Source organism: Cetorhinus maximus, unplaced genomic scaffold (genome assembly GCF_964194155.1).
Source record: "Cetorhinus maximus unplaced genomic scaffold, sCetMax3.hap1.1 HAP1_SCAFFOLD_2353, whole genome shotgun sequence".
NCBI classification, from domain to species: domain Eukaryota; kingdom Metazoa; phylum Chordata; class Chondrichthyes; order Lamniformes; family Cetorhinidae; genus Cetorhinus; species Cetorhinus maximus.
Window position 1 is genome coordinate 24,612 of NW_027598292.1, and position 7,889 is coordinate 32,500.

A 7,889-nucleotide genomic window follows, 5' to 3' on the forward strand; every position below is an offset into this window, starting at 1 on the left:
AACACCGTTTGCCCCACTCTCTGCCTGTCTCTATAATACCGTTTACCGGCGCTCTCTGCCTGTCTCTATAACACCGTTTACCCCCGCTCTCTGCCTGTCTCTATGACACCGTTTACCCCCGCTCTCTGCCTGTCTCTATGGCACCGCTTACCCCCGCTCTCTGTCTGTCTCTATGATACCGTTTAACCCTGCTCTCTGCCTGTCTCTATAATACCGTTTACCCCTGCTCTCTGCCTGTCTGTATAATACCGTTTACCCCGCTCTCTGCCAGTCTCTATAATACCGTTTACCCCGCTCTCTGCCTGTCTCTATAATACCGTTTACCCCGCTCTCTGCCTGTCTCTATAACATCATTTACACCCGCTGTCTGCCTGTCTCTATGCTAATGTTTACCCCCACTCTCTGCCTGTTGCTACGATACTGTTTACCTCCGCTCTCTGCCTGTCTCTATGACACTGTTTACCCCGACTCTCTGCCTGCCTCTATGATACCGTTTAACCCTGCTCTCTGCCTGTCTCTATAATACCGTTTACCCCCGCTCTCTGCCTGTCTCTATAATACCGTTTACCCCCGCCCTCTGCCTGTCGCTGTAACACCGTTTAACCCCGCTCTCTATAATACTGTTTACCCCCGCTCTCTGCCTGTCTCTATAATATTGTTTACCCCCGCTCGCTGCCTGTCTCAATGATACCGTTTACCCCCGCTCTCTGCCTGTCTCTATAATATTGTTTACCCCCGCTCGCTGCCTGTCTCTATGATACCGTTTAACCCCACTCTCTGCCTTTCTGTATAATACCGTTTACCCCCGCTCTCTGCCTGTCTCTATAATACCGTTTACCCCCGCCCTCTGCCTGTCTCTGTAATACCGCTTACACCCACTCTCTGCCTGTCTCTATAATACCGTTTACCCCCGCTCTCTGCCTGTCTCTATAATACCGGTTACCCCCTCTCTCTATAATACCGTTTACCCCCGCTCTCTGCCGGTCTCTATGATACCGTTTACCCCCCGGTCTCAGCCTGTCTCTATAATACCGTTTACCCCCGCCCTCTGCCTGTCTCTATAATACCGTTTACCCTCGCTCTCTGCCTGTCTCTATAACACCGTTTGCCCCACTCTCTGCCTGTCTCTATAATACCGTTTACCGGCGCTCTCTGCCTGTCTCTATAACACCGTTTACCCCCGCTCTCTGCCTGTCTCTATGACACCGTTTACCCCCGCTCTCTGCCTGTCTCTATGGCACCGCTTACCCCCGCTCTCTGTCTGTCTCTATGATACCGTTTAACCCTGCTCTCTGCCTGTCTCTATAATACCGTTTACCCCTGCTCTCTGCCTGTCTGTATAATACCGTTTACCCCGCTCTCTGCCAGTCTCTATAATACCGTTTACCCCGCTCTCTGCCTGTCTCCATAATACCGTTTACCCCGCTCTCTGCCTGTCTCTATAACACCATTTACACCCGCTGTCTGCCTGTCTCTATGCTAATGTTTACCCCCACTCTCTGCCTGTTGCTACGATACTGTTTACCTCCGCTCTCTGCCTGTCTCTATGACACTGTTTACCCCGACTCTCTGCCTGCCTCTATGATACCGTTTAACCCTGCTCTCTGCCTGTCTCTATAATACCGTTTATCCCCGCTCTCTGCCTGACTCTAATACCGTTTAACCCTGCCCTCTGCCTGTCTCTATAATACCGTTTACCCCGCTCTCTGCCTGTCTCTCTAACACCATTTACACCCGCTCTCTGCCTGTCTCTATGGTAATGTTTACTCCCGCTCTCTGCCTGTTCCTATGATACTGTTTACCTCCGCTCTCTGCCTGTCTCTATGACACTGTTTACCCCGACTCTCTGCCTGTCTCTGTAACACCGTTTACCCGCGCTCTCTGCCTGTCTCTATGACACCGCTTACCCCCGCTCTCTGACTGTCTCTATAATACCGTTTATCCCCGCTCTCTGCCTGTCTCTATAATACCATTTACTCCCGCTCTCTGCCTGTCTCTATGACACCGTTGACCGCCGCTCTCTGCCTGTCTCGAGAACACAGTTTACCCCCGGTCTCTGCCTGTCACTATAATACCGTTTACCCCCGCTCACTGCCTGTCTCTATAATACCGTTTACCACCGCTCTCTGCCTGTTCCTATGATGCTGTTTACCCCCGCTCTCTGCCTGTCTCTATACCGTTTACCCCCGCTCTCTGCCTGTCTCTATAATACCGTTTACCCCTGCTCTCTGCCTCTATGATACCGTTTACCCCCGGTCTCTGCCTGTCTTTATAATACCGTTTACCCCCGCCCTCTGCCTGTCTCTATAATACCGTTTACCCCCGCTCTCTGCCTGTCTCTATAATACCGTTTACCCACGCCCTCTGCCTGTCGCTGTAACACCGTTTACCCCCGCTCTCTATAATACTGTTTACCCCCGCTCTCTGCCTGTCTCTATAATATTGTTTACCCCCGCTCGCTGCCTGTCTCAATGATACCGTTTTCCCCCGCTCTCTGCCTGTCTCTATAATATTGTTTACCCCCCCTCGCTGCCTGTCTCTATGATACCGTTTACCCCCGCTCTCTGCCTGTCTCTATAATACCGTTTACCCCCGCCCTCTGCCTGTCGCTGTAACACCGTTTACCCCCGCTCTCTATAATACTGTTTACCCCCGCTCTCTGCCTGTCTCTATAATATTGTTTACCCCCGCTCGCTGCCTGTCTCAATGATACCGTTTTCCCCCGCTCTCTGCCTGTCTCTATAATATTGTTTACCCCCGCTCGCTGCCTGTCTCTATGATACCGTTTACCCCCGCTCTCTGCCTGTGTCTATAACACCATTTACAACCGCTCTCTGCCTGTCTCTATGGTAAAGTTTACCCCCGCTCTCTGCCTGTCTCTATGAGACTGTTTACCCCGACTCTCTGCCTGTCTCTGTAACACCGTTTACCCGCGCTCTCTGCCGGTCTCTACAATACCATTTACCGCCGCTCCCTGCCTGTCTCTATAATACAGTTTACCCCTGCTCTCTGCCTGTCTCTATGACACCGCTTACCACCGCTCTCTGCCTGTTCCTATGATGCTGTTTACCCCCGCTCTCTGCCTGTCTCTATACCGTTTACCCCCGCTCTCTGCCTGTCTCTATAATACCGTTTCCCCCCGCTCTCTGCCTGTCTCTATAATACCGTTTCCCCCCGCTCTCTGCCTGTCTCTATAATACCGTTTATCCCACTCTCTGCCTGTCTCTATAATACCGCTTACCCCCGCTCTCTGCCTGTCTCTATAATACCGTTTACCCCCGCTCTCTGCCTGTCTCTATAATATCGTTTACCCCCGCTCTCTGCCTGTCTCTATGACACCGTTGACCGCCGCACTCTGCCTGTCGCTATAACACCGTTTACCCACGCTCTATGCCTGTCACTATAATACCGTCTACCCCCGCTCTCTGCCTGTCTCTATAACACCGTTTTCCCCCGCTCTCTGTCTGTCTCTATGACACCGTTTACCCCCACTCTCTGCCTGTTTCAATGATGGGCATAACCCTCACTCTCTGCCTGTCTCTATGATGAGAATAACCCCCACTCTCTGCCTGTCTCTATAATGGGAATAACTCCCACTGTCTGCCTGTCTCCATGATGGGAATAACTCCCACTGTCTGCCCGTCTCCATGATGGGTATAACTCCCAATGTCTGCCTGTCTCCATGATGGGAATAACTCCCACTGTCTGCCTGTCGCTCGGATGGGCATAACCCCCACTCTCTGCCTGTCTGATGGGAATATCACCCACTCTCTGCCTGCCTCTATCATACCGCTTAACCCCGCTCTCTGCCCGTCTCTATGATGGGAATAACCCCCACTCTCTGCCTGTCTCTATGACGGGAATAACCCTCACTCTCTGCCTGTCTCTGTGACAGGAATAACCCTGACCCTCTGCCTGTCTCTATGACGAAAATAACCCTGGCTCTCTGCCTGTCTCTATGATGGGAATATCCCCCACTTTCTGCTTGTCTCTAAGATGGGGAATAACCCTCACCCTCTGCCTGTCTCTACGATGGAAATTTCACCCACTCTCTGCCTGTCTCTCTGATGCAAATATTCCCCACTCACTGCCTGTCTCTATGACGGGAATAACCCCCACTCTCTGCCTGTCTCTATAATACCGTTTACCCCCCGCTCTCTGCCTGTCCCTATAATGGGAATAACCTTTATTCTCTGCCTGTCTCTACGATGGGGAATAACCCTCACCCTCTGCCTGTCTCTATGACGGGAATAACCCCCACTCTCTGCCTGTCTCTATAACACTGTTTACCCCCGCTCTCTGCCTGTCTGTATGAGGGGAATAACCTTTATTCTCTGCCTGTTTCTATGACGGGAATAACCCCCACTCTCTGCCTGTCTCTATAATACCGTTTACCCCCACTCTCTGCCTGCCTCTATGACGGGAATAACCCCCACTCTCTGCCTGTCTCTATGAGGGGAATAACCTTTATTCTCTGCCTGTTTCTATGATGGGAATAACCCCCACTCTCTGCCTGTCTCTGATGGGAATAACCCCCACTCTCTGCCTGTCTCTATGATGGGAATAACCCCCACTCTCTGCCTGTCTCTATGATGGGAATAACCCCCACTCTCTGCCTGTCTCTATGTTGTGGAATAACCCTCACTCTCTGCCTGTCTCTATGTTGTGGAATAACCCCCACTCTCTGCCTGTCTCTATGACGGGAATAACCCCCACTCTCTGCCTGTCTCTATGATGGGAATAACCCCCACTCTCTGCCTGTCTCTATGACGGGAATAACCCTCACTCTCTACCTGTCCCTATAATGGGAATAACCTTTATTCTCTGCCTGTCTCTACGATGGGGAATAACCTTCACTCTCTGCCTGTCTCTATGTTGTGGAATAACCTCCCACCCTCTGCTTGTCTCTATGTTGGGGAATAACCTCCCACTCTCTGCCTGTCTCTATGATGGGAATAACCCCCCACTCTCTGCCTGTCTCTCTGATGGGAATAACCCTCACTCTCTGCCTGTCTCTGTGATGGGGATAACCCCCCGCTCTCTGCCTGTCTCTATGATGGGAATAACCCCCCACTCTCTGCCTGTCTCTATGATGGGAATAACCCTCACTCTCTGCCTGTCTGTATGATGGGAATAACCCTCACTCTCTGCCTGTCTCTATGACGGGAATAACCCTCACTCTCTGCCTGTCTCTATGATGGGAATAACCCTCACTCTCTGCCTGTCTCTATGACGGGAATAACCCTCACTCTCTGCCTGTCTCTATGATGGCAATAACCCCCACCCTCTGCTTGTCTCTATGATGGGAATAACCCTCACTCTCTGCCTGTCTCTATGATGTGAATAACCCTCACTCTCTGCCTGTCTCTATGTTGGGGAATAACCCCCGCTCTCTGCCTGTCTATGATGGGAATAACCCCCACTCTCTGCCTGTCTCTATGTTGGGGAATAACCCCCGCTCTCTGCCTGTCTATGATGGGAATAACCCCCGCTCTCTGCCTGTCTCTATGATGGGGAATAACCCCTCACTGTCTGCCTGTTTCTATGACGGGAATAACCCCCACTCTCTGCCTGTCTCTATAATACCGTTTACCCCCACTCTCTGCCTGCCTCTATGACGGGAATAACCCCCACTCTCTGCCTGTCTCTATGATGGGAATAACCTTTATTCTCTGCCTGTTTCTATGATGGGAATAACCCCCACTCTCTGCCTGTCTCTGATGGGAATAACCCCCACTCTCTGCCTGTCTCTATGATGGGAATAACCCCCACTCTCTGCCTGTCTCTATGATGGGAATAACCCCCACTCTCTGCCTGTCTCTATGTTGTGGAATAACCCTCACTCTCTACCTGTCCCTATAATGGGAATAACCTTTATTCTCTGCCTGTCTCTACGATGGGGAATAACCTTCACTCTCTGCCTGTCTCTATGTTGTGGAATAACCTCCCACCCTCTGCTTGTCTCTATGTTGGGGAATAACCTCCCACTCTCTGCCTGTCTCTATGATGGGAATAACCCCCCACTCTCTGCCTGTCTCTATGATGGGAATAACCCTCACTCTCTGCCTGTCTCTATGATGTGAATAACCCTCACTCTCTGCCTGTCTCTATGTTGGGGAATAACCCCCGCTCTCTGCCTGTCTATGATGGGAATAACCCCCACTCTCTGCCTGTCTCTATGTTGGGGAATAACCCCCGCTCTCTGCCTGTCTATGATGGGAATAACCCCCGCTCTCTGCCTGTCTCTATGATGGGGAAAAACCCCCACACTCTGCCTGTCTCTATGTTGGGGAATAACCCCCACCCTCTGCCTGTCTCTATGATGGGAATATCCCCCACTCTCTGCCTGTCTCTATGATGGGAATATCCCCCACTCTCTGCCTGTCTGTATGATGGGAATAACCCTCACTCTCTGCCTGTCTCTATGACGGGAATAACCCCCGCTCTCTGCCTGTCTCTATGTTGTGGAATAACCCCCACACTCTGCCTGTCTCTATGATGGGAATATTCCCCACTCTCTGCCTGTCTCTATGTTGTGGAATAACCCTCACTCTCTGCCTGCCTCTATGACGGGAATAACCCCTCACTCTCTGCCTATCTCTATGATGGGAATATCCCCCACACTCTGCCTGTCTCTATGACGGGAATAACCCCCACTCTCTGCCTGTCTCTACGATGGGGAATAACCCCCACTCTCTGCCTGTCTCTATGACGGGAATAACCCCCACTCTCTGCCTGTCTCTACGATGGGGAATAACCCCCACTCTCTGCCTGTTTCTATGACGGGAATAACCACCACTCTCTGCCTGTCTCTATGAGGGGAATAACCCTCACTCTCTGCCTGTCTCTATGACGGGAATAACCCTCACTCTCTGCCTGTCTCTATGATGGGAATAACCCCCACTCTCTGCCTGTCTCTATGATGGGAATAACCCTCACTCTCTGCCTGTCTCTATAATGGGAATAATGCCCCACTCTCTGCCTGTCTCTATGACGGGAATATCCCTCACTCTTTGCCTGTCTCTATGACGGGAATCACCCTCACTCTCTGCCTGTCTCAGATGGAAATAACCCCCCACTCTCTGCCTGTCTCTATGACGGGAATAACCCTCACTCTCTGCCTGTCTCTATGATGTGAATAACCCCTCACTCTCTGCCTGTCTCTATGATGGGAATAACCCCCACTCTCTGCCTGTCTCTATGACGGGAATAACCCTCACTCTCTGCCTGTCTCTATGGTGTGAATAACCCCCACTCTCTGCCTGTCTCTATGAGGGGAATAACCCTCACTGTCTGCCTGTCTCTATGACGGGAATAACCCTCACTCTCTGCCTGTCTCTATGGTGTGAATAACCCTCACTCTCTGCCTGTCTCTATAATGGGAATAATGCACCACTCTCTGCCTGTCTCTCTGACGGGAATATCCCTCACTCTTTGCCTGTCTCTATGACGGGAATCACCCTCACTCTCTGCCTGTCTCAGATGGAAATAACCCCTCACTCTCTGCCTGTCTCTATGATGGGAATAACCCCCACTCTTTGCCTGTCTCTATGACGGGAATAACCCCTCACTCTCTGCCTATCTCTATGTTGTGGAATAACCCCTCACTCTCTGCCTGTCTCTATGAGGGGAATAACCCTCACTTTCTGCCTGTCTCTGATGGGAATAACCCCCACTCTCTGCCTGTCTCTATGATGGGAATAACCCTCACTCTCTGCCTGTCTCTATGATGTGAATAACCCCCACTCTCTGCCTGTCTCTATGATGTGAATAACCCTCACTCTCTGCCTGTCTCTATGAGGGGAATAACCCTCACTCTCTGCCTGTCTCTATGAGGGGAATAACCCTCACTCTCTGCCTGTCTCTATGATGGGAATAACCCTCACTCT

At 51.3% G+C, this 7,889-nt stretch overlaps 1 protein-coding gene across 1 annotated transcript in view; it reads left to right on the forward strand.

The window, feature by feature from the left end:
* Positions 1-7,889, forward strand: part of LOC144677249 (polyhomeotic-like protein 1) — a 32,004-nt gene that overhangs the window by 20,989 nt on the left and 3,126 nt on the right. The window lies entirely within an intron of this gene.